The sequence below is a fragment of the Oryctolagus cuniculus genome, chromosome 7 (assembly GCF_051225735.1).
Source record: "Oryctolagus cuniculus isolate XC-2025 breed Fujian yellow rabbit chromosome 7, ASM5122573v1, whole genome shotgun sequence".
NCBI classification, from domain to species: domain Eukaryota; kingdom Metazoa; phylum Chordata; class Mammalia; order Lagomorpha; family Leporidae; genus Oryctolagus; species Oryctolagus cuniculus.
This window is the reverse complement of record NC_142873.1, coordinates 76,950,103-76,969,520: the sequence shown is the minus strand read 5'-3', so window position 1 is coordinate 76,969,520 and position 19,418 is coordinate 76,950,103. Positions and strand designations below refer to the sequence as shown.

Sequence of the window (19,418 nt, the reverse complement as noted above, 5' to 3'; positions counted from 1 at the left end):
TCAGTTCACACTCCCAGGCATCACATTCCTACGTCCACTGCCACTCCCAGTGAGTGCATGTGTGTGTGTGGGGCGGGGTGGGGGGACTAGCCGAGACAACAACTTTTATCTGTGCACTCTTCTCTTTCAGCCCAGATAGGGAGGGACTGTGAGTTTGGTAGTGGTGCTGATTGTTTCATGCCTTATTAAAGCCCCTTCTTTCATCTGTTAAAGTTATCTCAACTGTTTTTTCATTCAAATTAACTCATCTTATACTTAGCAGTCTCCAGAAGATTATCATTCACAAGCACCATTTGTTCTTTTTTTTTTTTTAAGAGAATTAAATCGTTTATTGATTACACATGATAATGGATGATACACAGCTTCATTCCCATCTGTAATTTTATCTGGTACCATTATTCAATTTAGATATATTGCAAAGGATGTGCCAACAATCATTCTTATAACCAAATAACCCCATGACTTTGCTTGGGTGGCTTTTAATGGTGAACTTCAGAAGGTCACAACAGTAACTCATGTATCTGAGAACAGCTTCTCCACCCAAGCATTTTGTAAATAAATCTCAAATAGAACCTGGGATCACCCTGATGAATTCTGACTTTACACTTTTTGGGGAAGTTTACCAAGATGGCTTCAGAGTAGACTAACTTTACACAGCACATTTTAAAAAAAGACACATTTATTCAGCGTCATGATCAGACTATTACATTTAGCAATCAACAGCATGGGTGCAAAAGAAAAAAAAAGAAAAAACTACATTAAAACCCTTTGTTGGAATGCTTTACACTTTCCACAGAACAGAAACTAAAATAACCTGTTATACAATTAGTCACAAATACAGTCCTCGAGTTTTTTTGCCCATACACATGAGTATTGTCTAAAACATGTCTTCTTTGTAGCAGCTAGGCCCTGCCACCACTGTGCTTGGCTGAGTTCACAAATCTGTTGTAACCTGTAGCTTCCCTGTCACTTCTCTGGCTCTCCTCTCCTGCTAAGCTTTGTTTCCTGGCAGTTATTAAAACCTTCTGCCACTGCCATAGCTGCTGCTGCTGCTAGAACCACCATAGCCACCTTGATTTCGTGGTTTGGCAAAATATTGGCCGCCACCACCATAGGGGCCAGAGCTTCTGCCTCCAAAATTTCCTCCCTTCATGGGTCCAAAATTTGAAGATTGATTGTTGTAATTGCCAAAATCATTGTAGCCTCCGCTGCCTCCAAAATTGCTTCCGTCATTACCAAATCCATTGTAACCATCCCCACTGCCACCATAACCACCTCCACCGCGGCTGCCGCCGAAGCCACCACGACCACTGAAGTTTCCTCCACGACCAAAGTTGTCATTGCCACCAAAACCACCTCCACGACCACCACCAAAGTTTCCAGAACCACTTCGACCTCTCGGGGTGGACGAAGCGCTGGCCATCTCCTGCTTCGACAGGGCCTTCCTCACTTCACAGTTGTGGCCGTTCACAGTGTGGTATTTCTGAATGACAATCTTATCCACGGAGTCATGGTCGTCGAAGGTCACAAAAGCAAAGCCCCTCTTCTTGCCACTGCCTCGGTCAGTCATGATTTCAATCACCTCGATTTTCCCGTAGTGCTCAAAGTAATCTCGGAGGTGATGTTCTTCAGTGTCTTCTTTAATGCCACCCACGAAGATCTTTTTCACAGTGAGGTGGGCACCTGGTCTTTGGGAATCTTCTCTCGACACAGCCCTCTTTGGTTCCACAACTCTTCCATCCACTTTGTGTGGCCTTGCGTTCATGGCCGCATCCACCTCCTCCACGGTGGCGTAGGTGACAAACCCAAAGCCCCTGGAGCGCTTGGTGTTCGGGTCTCTCATTACCACGCAGTCCGTGAGCGTGCCCCATTGCTCAAAATGGCTCCTCAAGCTCTCATCGGTCGTCTCAAAGCTCAGCCCTCCGATGAAGACTGCCGCAGCTGCTTGGGCTCCTTGGGCGACTCTGACTTAGACATGACGGTGGTGGGAAGAGAGAACTCGACGATGCTTCCTCGGCCGCGTCCGCAGGCAGAAAGGAGTAAGCCAACGAACGTATCCCAGCACCATTTGTTCTTACTACATTTCTCTAGTGTCTCGTATACCTCTCAAACTAAAGAACTCTCCACAGCTGGAATATGAAACATGAAAGAGGTTTGAGTAATGCCTGGTAGGATGGGATTGTCTTTGTAGGGACCTTATGCAAAGAATCCATGAATATCAGAGTTCATGGGCTATGTGGAGATCACACTGGGCGCAGCAGGTCTTTAGGAACCCACTAATGTTACTCAGCTCTCCCACTGGTTTACTCCACTTGGGGTTCTGCAACCAGCCTGTTTTTGTCCACCCTTTACCTCTCCTTTGTCCTTTATGTCTAGAGCCCATTTGCTTATCATTCCACTGGATGGCAACAGCAAGGGCTTATTCTGATTCCTCAGGGCCTCCTCTTTTTTTTTTTTTTTAATAATTATTTATTTGTTTGAAAGGCACAGTTAGAGAGTGAGGGGAGAGAGAGAGAGCGAGAGAGAGCGAGAGAGAAAATCTTCCATCCAATGCTTCAGTCCCACAATGGCCCAAACAGTCTGGACTGGGCCATGCTGAAGCCAGAAGCCAGGAGCTTGGTCTCCCAATAGATGGCAGGGGCATTAGCAGGGAGCTGGATTGGAACTGGAGGAGATGAGACTTGAACCAGTACCCATAAGGGATGCTGGAGTCACAGGTGAAGTCTTAACCTATTGCACTACAACTATGCTGCTCCGCGTGCATCCTCTATTGCTGCTGTGCTCGAAGTCTTATTTCACTGTTTCTGAATTAAGTTTGACAGGTTGGGAGTGGGGGAGGGAGAGTAGGAGGAAGGCAGGGACACATCTTATTGTGCCATGTAATGTTATAAGCAGTTTATCAGCTCCTAAGTCCTCTTTAATAAAACATAGAGCACCCAAGCTGCTATATTTGTAATCCTTCCTTTGAACCCAAATGATTCACAAAGTATATAACGTTAATTTGGATACCCCATAACTTTATACCCCATAACTTAGTATGGTAAAACATACATAACATAAAATTTATCATTTTAACCATTTTTTCTTTTATTTTTTAAGATTATTTATTTGAAAGGCAGAGTTAGAGAGAGAGGAGGAGAAACAGAGAGAGAATCTTCCATCTACTGGTTCATTCCCCAAATGGCCACATATCCAGGACTGCACCAGACTGAAGCCAGGAGCCAGGAGCTTCCTCTGGGTCTATGGGTGCAGGGCCAAGCACTTGCATTGTCTCCTACTGCTTTCCCAGGAGCATTAGCAGAGAGCTGGATTGGAAGTGGAGCAGCTGGGACTCAAACCAGTGCTCATATGGGATGCCAACTCTGCAGGCAGGGTAAAAACCCTACTACACTACACGATAGTGCTGCACCCCTTTTTAGCCATTTTTAAGAGTGTGGTTTGGTGGCATTAAATCTGTTCAGACTGTTGTACAACCATCACTAACATCCATGTCCAAAACTTTTTCAACTTCCCTAACTTAAACTTTGCTTCTTCCCCACCCCACAGCCTTTGCCTACCTTTTCTGAACATCTTATATTCTGACTTGGGATAGTCAGTCATTAACCTTCTTTTTCTGTAGCTGTCTGAGTGTTCTCCCTTTAGTTATTGGAAGCAGGGGATTTTGTTAAACGATGCCAGCTGTGTGGGGTTGGGGTGTGGGTTTCTTATTGGCTGCATAGGAGGCTCTTTGGGGTAAAAACATCTAAGCTGAGGAGTCACAGGCTGAAAAAAGAAGGGAAATGAAAGCTATAACAGGCATTATGATTTCCATTTTTTCAAATAAAGATACTGATATCCAGGAAATTTAATTTTGCTGGTTGACACACTGCCAGGATAGCCAAACCCAAACAAGGGAGTTGTTTCTTCCTCATTCCGAGCAGTCCCTGCTTTGGGTTCCATGCCATTCAGGACCGAGTTTTCAAAGTATCGGGTGACTCCTTTGTTTGAGGCTCCCAGGGAACAGAGATACAGAAGACAGAAGATTTTCTTCCAAGGAGTTCACAATCTTAAAGCCTCAACCTGCTGCTATTTGAATACTGGTAGGTCTAGGGAAAAAAATTTGTATTATTTGTTTGAAATGCAGGGAGAGTCAGAGAGAAATAATGAGAGAGAAAGAGACAGAGAGAGAGAGACAGAGAGAGAGAGAGAGAAAGAGTTGCACACAGAGAAAGAGAGACAAAGAGAGAGCTCCCATTCACCAGTTCACTTCCCAAATGCATGTAACTGTTGGGACTAGGCCAGACCAAAACCAGGAGCCTGGAACTCCATCCGAGTCTCCCATGTGGGTGGCAAGGACCCAATTACTTGAACCATCACCTACTGCCTCCCAGGGTGCTGGATCAGGAGCAAAATAGTCCCGATTGGATTCCAGGCACTCCAATATGGGGTGTGGACATCCCAACCTGCATTTACACCATGCCAACGCATGCCCCTCTACAGCAGATTCTTAGCTGCCCCTGTTGTCTTCACCTACTCAGGCCACAGCAAAAGGAGGTAAACAGTGAAAAGATGGATTGTGATTAGATGGTGTGATGGGTGATGCAGTGAAATATACAATGAGGAGAACAAATGATATGTTTCTTTTTTTAAAAAAAGATCTTATTTATTTGAGAGGTGGAGTCACAGACAGAGAGAGGGAAAGAGGAGAGAGAGGTCTTCCATCCACTGGTTCGCTCCCCAAATGGCTGCAGCGGCCAGAGCTGAGTTGATCTGAAGCTAGGATTCAGGAGCTTCTCTGGACTTAACCATGGAGGGGCAGGGGTCCCACATGGGATGCTGGCACTGCAAGCAGAGGCTCAGCCTACTATGCCCCAGCGCCGGCCTTGATATGTTTCTTTAAATAGCCAGTCCTTCCAGTGTTGCTGTGGATTTGTTCTGAGAGGAGAAGTGCGGTGAGGGCAAGAGGTGCGGTGTCATGACACCGGGAGTCAGGTGAAAGCAGGCTAGAGGCAAGCAGCTCACAGACTCGTTTATTTCAGTTGGTACAGCAGCTTATATAGCTGAGGCAGCCAATCCGGTCAAGGGGTGGTTTATGCTTTAACCGATCACTGCCTGTTGCCAGGCAGACTCCTTTGCCAGGTAGGTTCCGAAGCCATTCCTGAGTAACTGATGCTTGCTTGCCAGCAGCCATCTTGGCACGGCCTTCTCATTCCACCACATTCCAGGGCACTTAAAATGTCAACTGATGAGGAAAATGTAAGTGTACAGATAGGTTTTGGAAGAAATGTTTATGCAGTTTTCAAAATCCTTGTAATCTACTGAACCATCCCTACCAGGCTGTTCCGGGCAGTTTAGGCTGCCGGGAGGCACTCAGGTGACTGCTCGCCTTGCTTTTTAAGCAGGTATTTTGCCTGGCACATGATCTCCCTTGTGGGAAACGGCTGGTCTGGCAAGCCCTTACATAATCCTTCTTCTCAAAGCCAATCTTGTCCCTGCCCTCATGTGCCTGGCCTCTTGCCGCCCATGGGCTGGTTCACTCTTTCATGTCCTTTAAGGCATGGGGCCAGAGCCACAGCCTCCACAAAGAGCTCCCACCTCAGTCCAAGTCGTGGGGATTTCCTCATCCCTACAGCATACATAACTTGGTGACCTATACCCCTCACTTGATGATACAGGTATAGCAGAGCATGAGGGTGAAGATGTCAGGCCTTTTACTGCAGTCTCTGATTCAGATTCAGCAATTACTGGGCCAGTTCTATCTCAACCTCAGCTTTCTCCATCTGAAAGTGGGGATAAGAGGAACCTCAGTGGTTAAGTTAATTTTTACAAAAGTGCTTAGAACATCCCACCTGTCCACCAATGGAGAAGTGGGAAGACAAAATGGTATATATGACATATATTTGTTTGTGTGTACGTAGCATTCTGTGTTTCATTTACTGGTGGCTTCCTTCATGACAGGGAATGGATTTCTGCTGCAGATTGTAACGTGGGCAAATGCTGAAGACATTATGCTAAGTGAAATAAGCCAGATGCAAATGGACACATATGGTGTGATTCCACTTCCATGATGTAGCTGAACAGTCGAATGTGTAGAGATACAAGGCAGAACAGTGGCCACAGAGACTGAAGGGCAGGGGGACTTGGGGGAGATGGTTTCATGGGTTCAGAGTTTTAGACTGGGCTGATAAACATGCTCTGGAGATGACAGCGAGTGGTCAACGTGTACTACTTTTTTTTTTTTTTTTTTTTTGCTGGCAGAGTTAGACAGAGAGACAGAGAGAGAGGTCTTCCCTCCGTTGGTTCACTCCCCAAATGGCTGCTACGATCAGTGCTGTGCCGATCCGAAGCCAGGAGCCAGGTGCCTCCTCCTGGTCTCCCGTGCGGGGCAGGGCCCAAGCACTTGGGCCATCCTCCACTGCACTCCCGGGCCACAGCAGAGAGCTGGCCTGGAAGAGGGGCAACCGGGACAGAATCCGGCGCCCCGACCGGGACTAGAACCCAGGGTGCCAGCACCATAGGCGGAGGACTAGCCAAGTGAGCCACAGCGCTGGCCAACGTGTACTACTTGCATGTCCTTAACTCCACTGAACTGTACACTTAAAAATGGTTGATTTTGTGTTGCAATTTTCAAAACTTTTTAAAAACATGCTGGGAACAGGGTCTGATGGGGAGTGAATTCTCTGTGCTATTAATTGTATTTCTCTCACAGTCACCTCATGTTGTTCTTTAACTCTTGCATTCTTGATCAACAGTTACATCATCTCTCCACCTTCAAGGCAAAGACCATATACTAATTTTACTTGTCCTTCTCTGACCTGCCAATGTCCCTGGTGTTTAGTTGGATCCTGTAAATCATTGACCGATGGTTCCAAATAACCAGTTTTATAATAATGTGACCCATGCTTTTACCGCAGTGGAGTGGATCTCAATGTTTTCTCTGTGGGGGCCATCGGCATGGTGACTGAGAGCTGGGATTCAGAAGTCCAGCAGAGCCAGGCTGGAATTTCAGTTTTGCCATTTACTATCTGTGTCCCTCAGGGGAAGCCACTCAGTCTCAGCTTTTTCTCACCAGTGATTAGCAAGAATCGTATCACTTTTGCGTGGTTGCTGTAATGGTTAAGATGAAATAATCCATATGAAGAACAGGGCCCATCCGATGGTGGTTACTGTTTCTTATCCTGAGCACCACTAGCAACTCAACTCACTCAGAGTTGGCTTCTGAAACTGACGTTTTGCTGAAAGCTATGCAACACCTGCGCTACTAAGGATGACTGTGCAACAGAGGCCAGCATCTCAAGAGGGTGGTGGGACTCCTCTGCTTCCCAGACCCAGCAGTCTCAGGTGTCCCTGAAAGATTCCAAAGCCCATGCAGAGTGAAAGAAGGGGCTCTTTCAACTCACGGTCGCTGCCACTTGGTGCAGACCACCACCCTCACATGTGACTGGCTGCCTGGGGTCTGAGAGGAAGACACACTTTCTCCAAAGTTCCCAGTAGATGGAAGGAAGAGGCAAGGAGCTACTGGGCCACTCAGCCATAAAGGCAGTCACTTGTGAAGTCCAGCTATATGGCCCCAGGGCTGAAATTGTTTAATAAAAGCAGCGGCCACTGTGGATGACCTTGACAGTAAGCAGAGTCTTAAGGGCAAGATCAACCCCTGAGAGCTGAGTGGTTCTGCAGCAGATACGCACATTGAATCTTGCTCTCTGGGAAACATCTGTTCCAGAGTGGAGCGATGTGGCATCTTTTTTCTTCCCCCAGAAACCTTTTACTTAAGGAATACAAACATCATGCTTTTCATAAATACAACTTCAGAAATATAGTGATTCTTCCCACCATATCTGCCCTCCCACCCACACTCCTATCCCTCTTCCTCCTTCCTCTCCTATTCCCATTCTTATTTTTCACTAGAGTCTATTTTCAATTAACTTTATATACATACGATTAACTCTATACTAAGTAAAGAGTTCAACAAATTATATGAAAACAAAACAAAACAAAACAAAACAAAACAAAAACCACTGTTCCTTAACAGTATAGACAAGGGCTGTTCAAAGTCATTGCTTCTCAAAGAGTCAATTTCACTTCTATAGATTGATTGCCTTTTAGGTTTTCTATTAGTTATCACAGGTCAGGGAGAACATATGGTATTATGTCCTTTTGGTACGGGCTTATTTCACTAACTATGATGTTTTCCAGTTTCATCTATTTTGTTGCAAACAACAGGATTTCTTTTTTTTTTTTGTTACCACTGTATAGTATTCCATGGTGTATATATCAGATAATTTCTTTATCCAGTCCTCAGTTGATGGGCATTTGGGTTGATCCCATATCAATTTTTTTAAATTTTATTTATTTATTTGACAGGTAGAGTTACAAACAGTAAGAGAGACAGACAGAGAGAAAGGTCTTCCTTCTGTTGGTTCACTCCCCAAATGGGTGCAATGGCTGGGGCTGCACCAGTCTGAAGCCAGGAGCCAAGATCTTCTTCTGGGTCTCCCACGTGGGTGCAGGGACCCAAGCACTTGGGCCATCTTCTACTGCTTTCCCAGGCCTTAGCAGAGAGCTGTATCGGAAGTGGAGCAATCAGGACTCAAACCGCACCCATATAGAATGCTGGTGCTTCAGGCCAAGGCTTTACCCAACTGCACCACAGCGCCACCCCAATCCCATAATTCTCATTTCATTTCATCATTCCATTCTATTCCATTCCATTCCATTCCATTCCATTCCATTCCATTCCATTCCATTCCATTCCATTTCTTTCCCTTGGGCAAATTCCCAGGAGTGAGGTGACTGGGTCATATGGTAGATCTGTATTCAGATTTCTGGTGTATCTCCATACCGTCTTCCGCAGCGGCTGTGCCAGTTTACATTCCCACCAATAGTAGATTAGGGTACCTTTTTTCTACATCCTAGCCAGCATTTGTTGTTTGTTGATTTCTCTATGAAAGCCATTCTAACAGAGGTGAGGTGAAACCTCATTATTGTTTTGATTTGCATTTTCCTGATAGCTAGTGATCTTGAGCATTTTTTCATCTGTCTGTTGGCCATTTGGATTTCTTCTTTTGAAAAATGCCTGTTTAAGTCCTTTGCCCATTTCTTAACTGGGTTTGTTTTGTTGTTGTTGAGTTTCTTGATCTCTTTATTTATTCTGGTTATTAATCCAGTATCAGTTGCATAGTTTGCAAATGATTTCTTTCATTCTATTGTTGCCTCTTCACTTTGCTGAATGCTTCTTTCACAGTGCACACGCTTCTCAATTTGATGTAATCCATTTGTCAAATTTGGCTTTGATTACCTGTGGCTCTGGGGTCTTTTCCAAGAACTCTTTCTTTTTTTATTTTTTAAATTTTTTAATTTTTTTTTTTATTTTTTGATAGGCAGAGTGGACAGTGAGAGAGAGAAACAGAGAGAAAGGTCTTCCTTTGCCATTGGTTCACCCTCCAATGGCCGCCACAGCCAGCGCGCTGCGGCTGGCGCACCGTGCTGATCCGATGGCAGGAGCCAGGTGCTTTTCCTGGTCTCCCATGCGGGTGCAGGGCCCAAGGACTTGGGCCATTCTCCACTGCACTCACGGGCCACAGCAGAGAGCTGGCCTGGAAGAGGGGCAACCGGGACAGAATCCGGGGCCCCGACCGGGACTAGAGCCTGGTGTGCCGGCACCGCAAGGCAGAGGATTAGCCTAGTGAGCCGCGGTGCTGGCCAGAACTCTTTCCCTATGCTAATATCTTTCAGGGTTTCCCCCAATGTTCTCTAATAATTTGATGATATTGGATCATAGATTTAGGTCTTTAGTCCATTTTGAGTGAATTTTTATGTAAGGTATAAGTTAAGGGTCCTGCTTCATACTTCTGCATGTGGAGATCCAGTTTTCCCAGGAGCCAGGTGCTTCTCCTGGTCTCCCATGCGGGTGCAGGGCCCAAGTACTTGGGCCATCCTCCACTGCACTCCTGGGCCACAGCAGAGAGCTGGCCTGGAAGAGGGGCAACTGGGACAGAATCTGGCGCCCCGACCGGGACTAGAACCTGGGGTGCCGGCGCTGCAAGGCAGAGGATTAGCCTAGTGAGCCATGGCGCTGGCCTGTATTTCTAATTTTAGGGAAGAATGCTTAGTCTCATTATCCCCAAAATGTCCATTGCTTTGTGGAATTTTAATCAAGCAGAATGTTAGTGTAGGAGAACAGGTTTATGCGAGGTTGAGCTGTCTGTGGAAACGAATTAAAAGGCAACAGGCTCCCTGGTATATACTTCCCACTAGAATAAAGATAAATGTTATTTAAGTTTTAATTCAATCTATCCTACAAATACTACAATGGTTAGGATGTCAAAACTGTAGAGCAGATCTAAGTGAGCATTTAAATAAGTACAATAAAGAAATTAGAGTTATAGAAAGAACTGCAAAGAGGGGATACATTTTAAAAAGGGCCTGCTTTGAACATTGGGGCTGCTAATAAAGATTAGATTAAGAAGGTACTATTCTAGCTTGTGTAGCCAATTTCTGCATAGCTCGACAGCACTCCAGGCCTTGGCTTGTGTGGGCTGCCCGTTATCTCGCACCTGTCTGTGATTGTAACCTATGCCCTGAATATGCCCTTGGAAATAAAAGAAATTGTAATTAGAACAAAAGTGGACAATAGACTTGTTATTGTGAGAAAAGAGAATCATTATATAAAAATAAAGTCTGGTGCTCGAGAGCCAGAGCCGCGCCATCAGCCTTGCAGTGAGTGTCTCTCGTTTCTTCAAGCACCGACACCTCTCACACCTCGGGCCCCTGGACTAGCTGGAGCTGGTCTCTGGCAAGGTAGTATGGACATTTTGATGTTATTGATTCTTCCAGTCCATGAACATGGAAGATTTTTCCATTTTGTCGGGCCATCTTCTACTGCTTTCCCAGAATATAGCAGAGAGCTGGATCAGAAGTAGAGCAGCCAGGACTTGAACTGGTGCCGAGATGGGATACTGGCACTGCAGGCAGCAGCCTTACCCACTATGCCACAGCGCCAGCCCCTCCAATATGGTATTGAGTGGGGAAAAATTGGAAGTATTCCTACTGAGATTCAGAACCAGACAAGGATGCCCATATAGTTCTGGAAGTTTTAGCCAGAGCCATTAGTTTTCTTATTTCTTCTCTTCCCCCTTCCTCCTCCTCCCCCTTCTCCCCCTCGTCCTCCTCCCCCCACTCCCCTTCCTCCACCTCCTCTCCCTCCCCCTCCTCCTTTTCCTCTTCCCTCTTCTTCTTCCTTCTTTTTTGGCCTGACTGTAAAATTTCCAAAGATTTGTCTTTTAACTTGGATATTCTCTCTTCTGCCACCAAGTCCATTCTTAAAGCTTTCCACTGTATTTTTATTTGTTCTATTAAAGTCTTCATTTTCAATATTTCATTTTGATTTCTCTTTAAAATCTCAATTTCATGGGGAAAATTTTCATTCATGTCATGTACGGATTTCTTTAGCTCATGAATTTGCTTCTGATTCCTTCTAAGCAATCATACAATCAACTGTTTAAATTCTGTTTTTGGCATTTCATCAGTCTCTTCATCTTCACATTCTAGTATTGAAGTGTTGTGTTCTTTTGTGGGTGTCATGTTGTCTTCCTTATTCTTGTTTCTTGAATCGCTGTGTTTATTATTGGGCATTTTCAGTGACACTGTTTTTTTTTTTTTTCTTTTCCTCCCCTATGATGGCTTTTATCTTTGAACTATGCCTCTGTGGATTAGTGGAGTGCCTGCTCTTTCAGTGAATACTCAGAAGTGTATGCCTAGTGTGGTCAAGGAGTTCTGTTCAGTGCTTCAGGTTAAGGAGAGGGTCTAAGATGGGCATGGTAAATCTCTTTCTTTTTTATCATAGGGGAGTTTTGTTCTACTGTGCTGGCATAGTCTTATGCTCACCTCCTCTCCTCAAAGGAAACCAATGCGTAGTGCTAGCCTGAGTGGATACAGTTTTCATCTGCACTATCATAAGAACCACACAAAGGAACCATGCAGTCCACAATGTGAACACATATCCTGCAGTAGTGACACTCACCAGGTAATCAGGGAGCTCCAAGCAAGTGGAGCCCCCATAGTGACTGCCCAAAGTCCCAGCCACACCCTGTGTCCTCCTTTGCAGCCACAGATTTTCAACAGTCCTGGCACATAAGGCTGCCACAGCAAAAGCACCCAGCCCACTGTCAGTTCTCCCAGCCAGACTCAGGCATCTCCTCTCAGCTGGTTGCTGGGTGCAGACTTGAGCTGGCGCAGCTGGTGCATATATCCAAAATGGTGCCTGCCCTATCTCGGTTAGTTACAGGACACCAGTGCCAGGTGGTTGGGGAGAGAGAAATGTGCCCCCCCCCTTTTTCCCTCTAGGTAGGGCTCCCAAGCCAGACTCAAGCCAGGCTCTTCCCACAGCTTTATCACCAGTGGCTTGGGCTGCTGCAGTCTGGTCTCGCCTCACTCCAAAGCTGGTGCTGAGGCTCTCAGCTGCTGGGGTCCTGAGTTGTGCGTGTCCACACCCTCCACGTAGGTCCACAGTGTCCCTCTTAATTTGTATGGAGTTTCCTCTTCCATTTTCTCTTTAACTCTTCCCTGAGACTGTACTCTCTCCACTTTTTTTTTTTTTTAACCATCTTCCCCTAGACTGGAGCAGTAAGCTCCCTCCCTATTCCACCATCTTGACTCCAGAAATTGAGATATTCTTAGTCTAGGAAAAGGGCAAGTGGCCACATGTGAAGGCAACAGTCAGAAGACAAAAAAGAGACTCTCTAATGATTAGCATTCTAGGAAGTCTAGAAGGGGTCTTGAGCAAATGAAATCAAATCGTGGACTGGAGTAAGATTTTTGATTTCCCAACACCTGGGCTGACTCCAGAATTCCAAGCCAGGAGGCAGAGAGCGCAAACAAGCCAAGAGGCCACACTTGAAGTGGAGCAGCTCAGAAGACAGAAGCTGGAGAACTGTCAACACACTGTTCATATTTACGGCACTTTTCACCTGCTGGGCAGCTGCTGTCCTGCAGCGAGGAGCAGCTGTGAGCACCTTGCTTTGCTAACTTTTTCTTCTCAGTACATGTGTTCATAAAGAGTATTTGCCTCTGATTCTCCACTTGCAGACTTTTTTCCAGGTGAGACTTACTCTGCTAAGATATACTAGAACCTCCATTTCCGCAATTTAAGGAAAGTCTGATGTCTTGCTCGAGGGTATCTTTAAAAAAAAAAGATTTAATTATTTATTTGAAAGTCAAAGTTACACAGAGAGAGGAGAGGCAGAGAGAGAGAGAGGTCTTTCAACTGCTGGTTCACTTCCCAATTGGCTGCAATGGCTGCAGCTGTGCTGATCCAAAGCCAGGAGCCAGGAGCTTCCTCCAGGTCTCCCATGCAAGTGCAGGCCATCTTCTACTGCTTTCCCAGGCCATAGCAGAGAGCTGGATCAGAAGTAGAACAGCCAGGACCTGAACTGGCGCCCACACGGGATGCAGGCACTGCAGGCGGTGCCTTTACCAGCTATGCCACAACACCGGCCTCAAAGACATCTTACCTTTGGTCCAGTGCCATAGGAAAAGCAGGGACTTGTGTTCCGACTCTGCTGCCTGCAACCCATCTTGGGTGGGTCATGCCACTTTTCCCAGCCTCTGTCTAACAAGACATCTGTGTAGTTGCAGGCAGTCAGCATTCTCTGTCTGTTACTGTTGGTTTGGTGGAGACTAGAAGCAGTGGTGGTGACTTATAAAAACAACATAAAATATCCTAAGTCCCCCATTTCTGTTTCTTCAAGTTCTCAGAACCCTTGTTCCACCCTGTATGGCGCCAGGCTACTCACCGCCTCGCTGTCCCCATTTCCCTCCTCAGCCACACCCCCCACCTTTGTTAAAGATTTTCATTTTATTTATTTATTTTTGACAGGCAGAGTGGACAGTGAGAGAGACAGAGAGAAAGGTCTTCCTTTTCCATTGGTTCACCCCTCAAATGGCCACTATGGCCAGTGGACCGCACTGATCCGAAGCCAGGAGCCGGGTGCTTCCTCCTGGTCTCCCATGCCGGTGCAGGGCCCAAGGACTTGGGCCATCCTCCACTGCACTCCCGGGCCACAGCAGAGAGCTGGACTGGAAGAGGGGCTACCGGGACAGAATCTGGTGCCCCGACTGGGACTAGAACCTGGGGTGCTGGCGCTGCAAGCGGAGGATTAGCCTACTGAGCTGCGGCGCCGGCCTCATTTTATTTATTTGAAAGACAGTGTTGGGGCCGGTGCTATGGAGTAGTGGGTGGAGCTGCCGCCTGCAGTGCTGACATCCCATATGGGCGCTGGTTCGGATCCCAGCTGCTCCACTTCAAATCCAGCTCTCTGCTATGGCCTGGGAAAGCAGTGGAAGATGGCCCAAGTCCTTGGGCCCCTACACCTATGTGGGAGACCAGGAGGAAGCTCCTGGCTCCTTTCTTCGGACCAGCACAGCTCGGGCTGTTGTGGCCATCTAGGAAGTGAACCAGCTGATGAAAGACCTCTCTCTCTCTCTCTCTCTCTGCCTCCGCCTCTCTGTAACTCTGCCTTCAAATAAATAAATAAATCTTTAAAAAAAAAAAAAAGAAAGAAAGACAGTGTTAGAGAGAGAGGTAGAGACACACAGAGAGAGGTCTTCCATCCACTGATTTTCACTCCCCAAATGTCCGCACCAGCTGCAGCTGAGCTGATCTAAAGCCAGGAGCCAGGAGCTTCTTCTGGGTCTCCCACATGGGTGCAGGGGCCTAAGGACCTGGGCCATCCTCTGCTTATTTCCCAGGTGCTATAGCAGGGAGTTGATTTGGAAGTAGAGCAGTCAGGACATGAACCAGTACCCATGTGGGATGCTGGCTTGGCATGCTGGGGCTTTAACCTGCCGTGCCACAGTGAACTCCAAACTCTTCCATGATGATAAACAATTCCATTTCTGGGTTCCTTTCACAAACTTATATTAGGTTTATCTTTGCAAAACCAAGCCCATTATGACATTTAGTGGAAGAAAAATATTCAAACAAGGGATCAGGCATTCATGAAGTGTGGTTTCCATAGAAGCGTAGTGACTTCTCTGCATGGACCCGAGCTCAATGGACACTGTCTAGGTTATGCGACAATAGATAATCCACATTCTTAGAAATTATCTGCAAGTTAGTTAATTTGTAAAGGAACTTGTTCTAGATAGCCTCTCATTTTTTCTAAAGGCGTTTTCCATTTACAAACAATCTTATGGGCATTGTGGTACTGGGGCGTGGGGGTTAAGCTGCCACCTGTGACACTGGCATTCCCTACTAGAGCTCCAGTTTGAGTCCTGGCTACCCTGCTTCTCATCCAGCTCCCTGCTAATGGTCCGGGAACGCAGCAAAGGATGACCCATGTACTTGGGTTCCTGCCACCAGTGTGGGAGACCCAGATGGAGTTCCAGGCTTCTGGCTTCAACCTGGTCCAGCCTGGCCTTTGCAGCCATTTGAGGAGTATACCAAAGGGTAGAAGATCTCTTTCTCTCCTTCTCTCTTTCCATTTCTCCCTCTTAACTGCTCTGCTTTGAAATAAATAAAATAAATCTTTAAAAAAACCCCTCAATTTTATAAAGAGAACTTGTTACTATAGTTCTCTTATTTTTTCAGGGTGTGCCAGTATATATTTTTCTATAATATGTTTCCCAAATTTTAATTAGAAAAAAAAATGGAATGACTTTACCTGAATTCACCTTCTTTGGCTACAGGTGGTTTTCTTTCTTTCTTTTTTAAAAAATAGTTATTTATTTGAAAGTGAGAATTACAGAGTGGTGGGGAGAGACAGACAGAAATCTTCCATCTGCTGGTTGGTTCACTCCCCAAATGACTGCAACAGCTGGAGCTGAGCCAGACTGAAGCCAGGAGCCAGGAGCTTCTTCTGGGTCTACTTCGTGGTTGCATGGGTCCAAGGACTTGAGCCATCTTCTGCTACTTTTCCTAGGCCATTAACAGGGAGCTGGATGAGAAGTGGAGTAGCTGTGACTTGAACCAGTGCCCCGTATGGGATGCCAGCATTGCAGGCTATAGTTTAACCTGTTATACACAATGTCAGCCCCTCAAATGTTCTTTTGAAAGTATTGTTTCTAGATAGATCCAGCATTTGATTTCAGATATTACTCAAGCTGTTTCTTCATTTGATAACCTGTGTTTCTCTTTGATTATCTGTTTCCACAGTTTCAATTGCACCCTCTGTCAGGATCATATACAACTTTAGTCAGGTGTTGCTTAACAATGGGATGCAGTCTGAGAAATATGTCACTGGGCGATTTCATCACTGTGCAAACCTCAGGGTGTGTTTATTCAAACCAAGATGGCTACGATACCACGAAGCCACACAGCCATGTGGGCCCACCGTCTCGCTCCCGCGTGCAGCCTGCCATGGAGGATGTGTCCTTGCTGCTTGTGACAGGATGTGGACTCCACCTTCCATCTTTTCCCCTTGCCTCCTACACGTGGCTCTTGGGAAGGCATTGGCACAGATTCAGCGATAGGACTGTTCTCTATAATCCTCAGGTGGCTTCTTATCACACACAGAATAAAGTTCAAACCCAGCCTGGTTTTCTCAGATCTTTACATCTTGATCTAACCATACTCCGGTATTATTGTCACTCAGCTTGTTTGTCCAAGATTCATTAAAGGCTCCTTTGTGCCCAGTGTTGTCCTGGGCCTTAGGATATAAGGGAGGCCTCGCTGAGCTTGGTCTGGAACATGGTGTCTCGCTCTTCCATGTTCTGCAGTCCCGAGGTACTCATGGCTTGCCAGACAAGCTTCATGGTTTTCTCTAGGCTTGGCCTCAGCCTGGAATAGTTTTTTCATTTTTCTTTTTCTTTTTTTCTTTTTTTAAGATTTATTTATTTTGAAAGTCAGAGTTACAAAGAGAGAGGGAGAGAGAGAAAGAGAGTGACAGATGCTCCATCCACTTGTTCACTCCCCAGATGACCACAGCAGCCAGTGCTGGACTACGCCAAAGTCAGGAGTGAGGAGCCTCTTTCAGGTCTCCCATGTGGGTGGCAGGGGCCCAAGCACTTGGGCCATCCTCTGATGTTTTTCCCAGGCCATTAGCTGGGAGCTGGGTCTGAAATGGAGCAGCTGGGATTGGAACTGGCACCCATATGGGATGCCAGCATTGCAGGCGATACCTTTACCTGCTATACCACAGAGTGCCAGTCCCTCTTTTTTCTTTTTCATAGTTGCTGTTGAATTCTTCAACTCCTAAGTGTTACTTCTTCTAAAATGTGCCCCAGATTCTCCCAACCAGGATTAAAACATTCATGTAGCAGAGGCCCTGATCCTTCTGTTGTAATTCGTCATGATACACATTTTGTGAATCGTCCTGATACACAGATTGTGAGCCTTGAAGTTGAGAATCACTGAGTTCAAGGGCCTGTTTCTATCCTTTCATGACCATACAGACTGAAGAAAATCATATGCCTGCTCCTCTGTGAAATGCAATAATATACATCTCCCATGGAGGTGGTACAGAGGAAGGTGATACAGATAGAAAGGACTAGGGTAGCATTGTCCCGCCTCAAGGGATCCATCTCTTGTTCGGCTCGCAATTGGTGAACTGACTTTTCTGGAAACTCAGTGAGGGACTTCTACTTTGTAGGTGAAAGCAATGAAAGTTCACCAGCTCTTGATATTTTCTTTGCATACTATAAGTCTGATAACATCCTGGTTGACTCTGCACCTGTTACACCCCCTCAGAATATCTCCGTTTTTTTAGATATTGCTATGAGCCCATAGGGTCAAGGCATACTGAACACTATTTTAGCTTTTCTACTAATTACAGCAATTTGGTACCCCTTATTCTAACAGTGAAGCCATAGACTTTGACCTCTGCCATTCTGGAATTCTTTCATCCTTTTTTTTTTTCAAAGATTTATTTGTTTATTTGAAAGGCAGGGTTTCAGAGAGGTAGAGCCAGTAAGAGAAAGATGTCTTCCATCCACTGGTTCACTCCCCAAATGGCCGTAACGGCCAGACCTGGGCCAATCCAAAGCTAGAAGGCAGGAACTTCTTCTGGGTCTACCACGTGAGTACAGGGGCCCAAGGACTTGAACCATCTTCTACTGCTTTCCCTGGGGCATAACAGAGAGCTGGATCAGCAAAAGAGCAGTTGGGGCTCCAACTGGCCGTCCATATGGGATGCCAGAACCAATATGGATGCTGGAACTATGGGTGCTTATCTACTACTGCCGCCTCTCATTCTTTTGATATTTGGAATCTTCCTCTCAGAGCTAGACCTCTGTTTCCTTGCTGGGACTATGCTGAGATCTTCCCATGGTAGCAGTTTGGAGGCTAAGAGGGAAGACAGATAAGCTGTTAAGGAAGACAAACATGACTTTGAAAGGAACCTGCCTCTGGTGTGATCTTTCAGATGTCTCCAGACAAGGGATTGTTGATCTCTTCTACAAAGGTCAGGGCTTAGTGTTGCTTAGACTGCTGCTTGGGACACCAGCATCCCATGTTACAGTGCCAGTTTGAGTCCTGGCTGCTCTGCCTTTTTTTTTTTTTTTTAAGATCTAGTTATTTATTTGAAAGGCAGAGGCAGAGAGAGACAGAGAGAGAGAGAGAGAGAGAGAGAGAGGTCTTCCACCTGGTGGTTTACTCCCTGGGTGCCTGCAATGGCCAGAGCTGCACCTTTCTGAAGCCAGGAGCCAGGAGCTTCTTCTGGGTCTTCCATGCAGGTGCAGAGGTCCAAGCACTTGGGCCATCTTCCAGTGTTTTCCCAGGATGTAGCAGAGAGCTAGATCAGAAGTAGAGCAGCTGGGACTCAAACTGGCACCCATATGGGATGTCGGTATCACAAGCGGCAACTTCATTCGCTATGCCACGTTTCTGGGCCCTGCTTTGCCACAGAAGATGACCCAAGCTCATGAGTCCCTGCCACCTACACAGGAGACCTGGATGGAATTCCTGGATCCTGGCTTCAGTATGGTCCAGCCATGTCCTCTGCAGACATTTGAGAATTAACTAGTATATGGAGATATCTCTCTCACTGTTACTCTGCCTTTCAAGTCAATAAATAGTTTTTAAAAATGAAGAACTTATGAACTTAAGGCTCTTGTCAGTTGCTATTATGGAAAAGAAGGCTGTCCACCTCATTTACTGTAGATCCATGAGAAGCTAGTTCTTTTCCAGTGGACGAACATTGGTGTAGGCCTCTTATATTTCTTCTCTTAAAGTTTGCGCCATAGGAAGCTAATCAAAAAACCACAACATTGTAACAGAACAAAGTAAATATATACAACCAAGTTTATTAAATATTACACAAAAAAGAGAGTACTAAACTGACAGATTCTTGCAATGTCTCTGAATGATTCTTGTGATGCATGGGACATGGCCCAATGATAAACAAGGGTATTTCAAAAACCTTGTGGAAAAATGGAATAAAAGGTGAGTCTATAAAATTTTTGTGCCATAATATTTCATATGATGCATTTTCATGAACCTTTTG

The 19,418-nt window shown here is 45.8% G+C and overlaps 1 pseudogene; it reads right to left on the bottom strand.

Moving 5' to 3' along the window:
• Positions 1–292: 292 nt before the first annotated feature.
• On the bottom strand, positions 293–1,992 carry LOC100351424 (heterogeneous nuclear ribonucleoprotein A1-like; annotated as a pseudogene).
• Between the last annotated feature and the right edge of the window lie 17,426 nt (positions 1,993–19,418).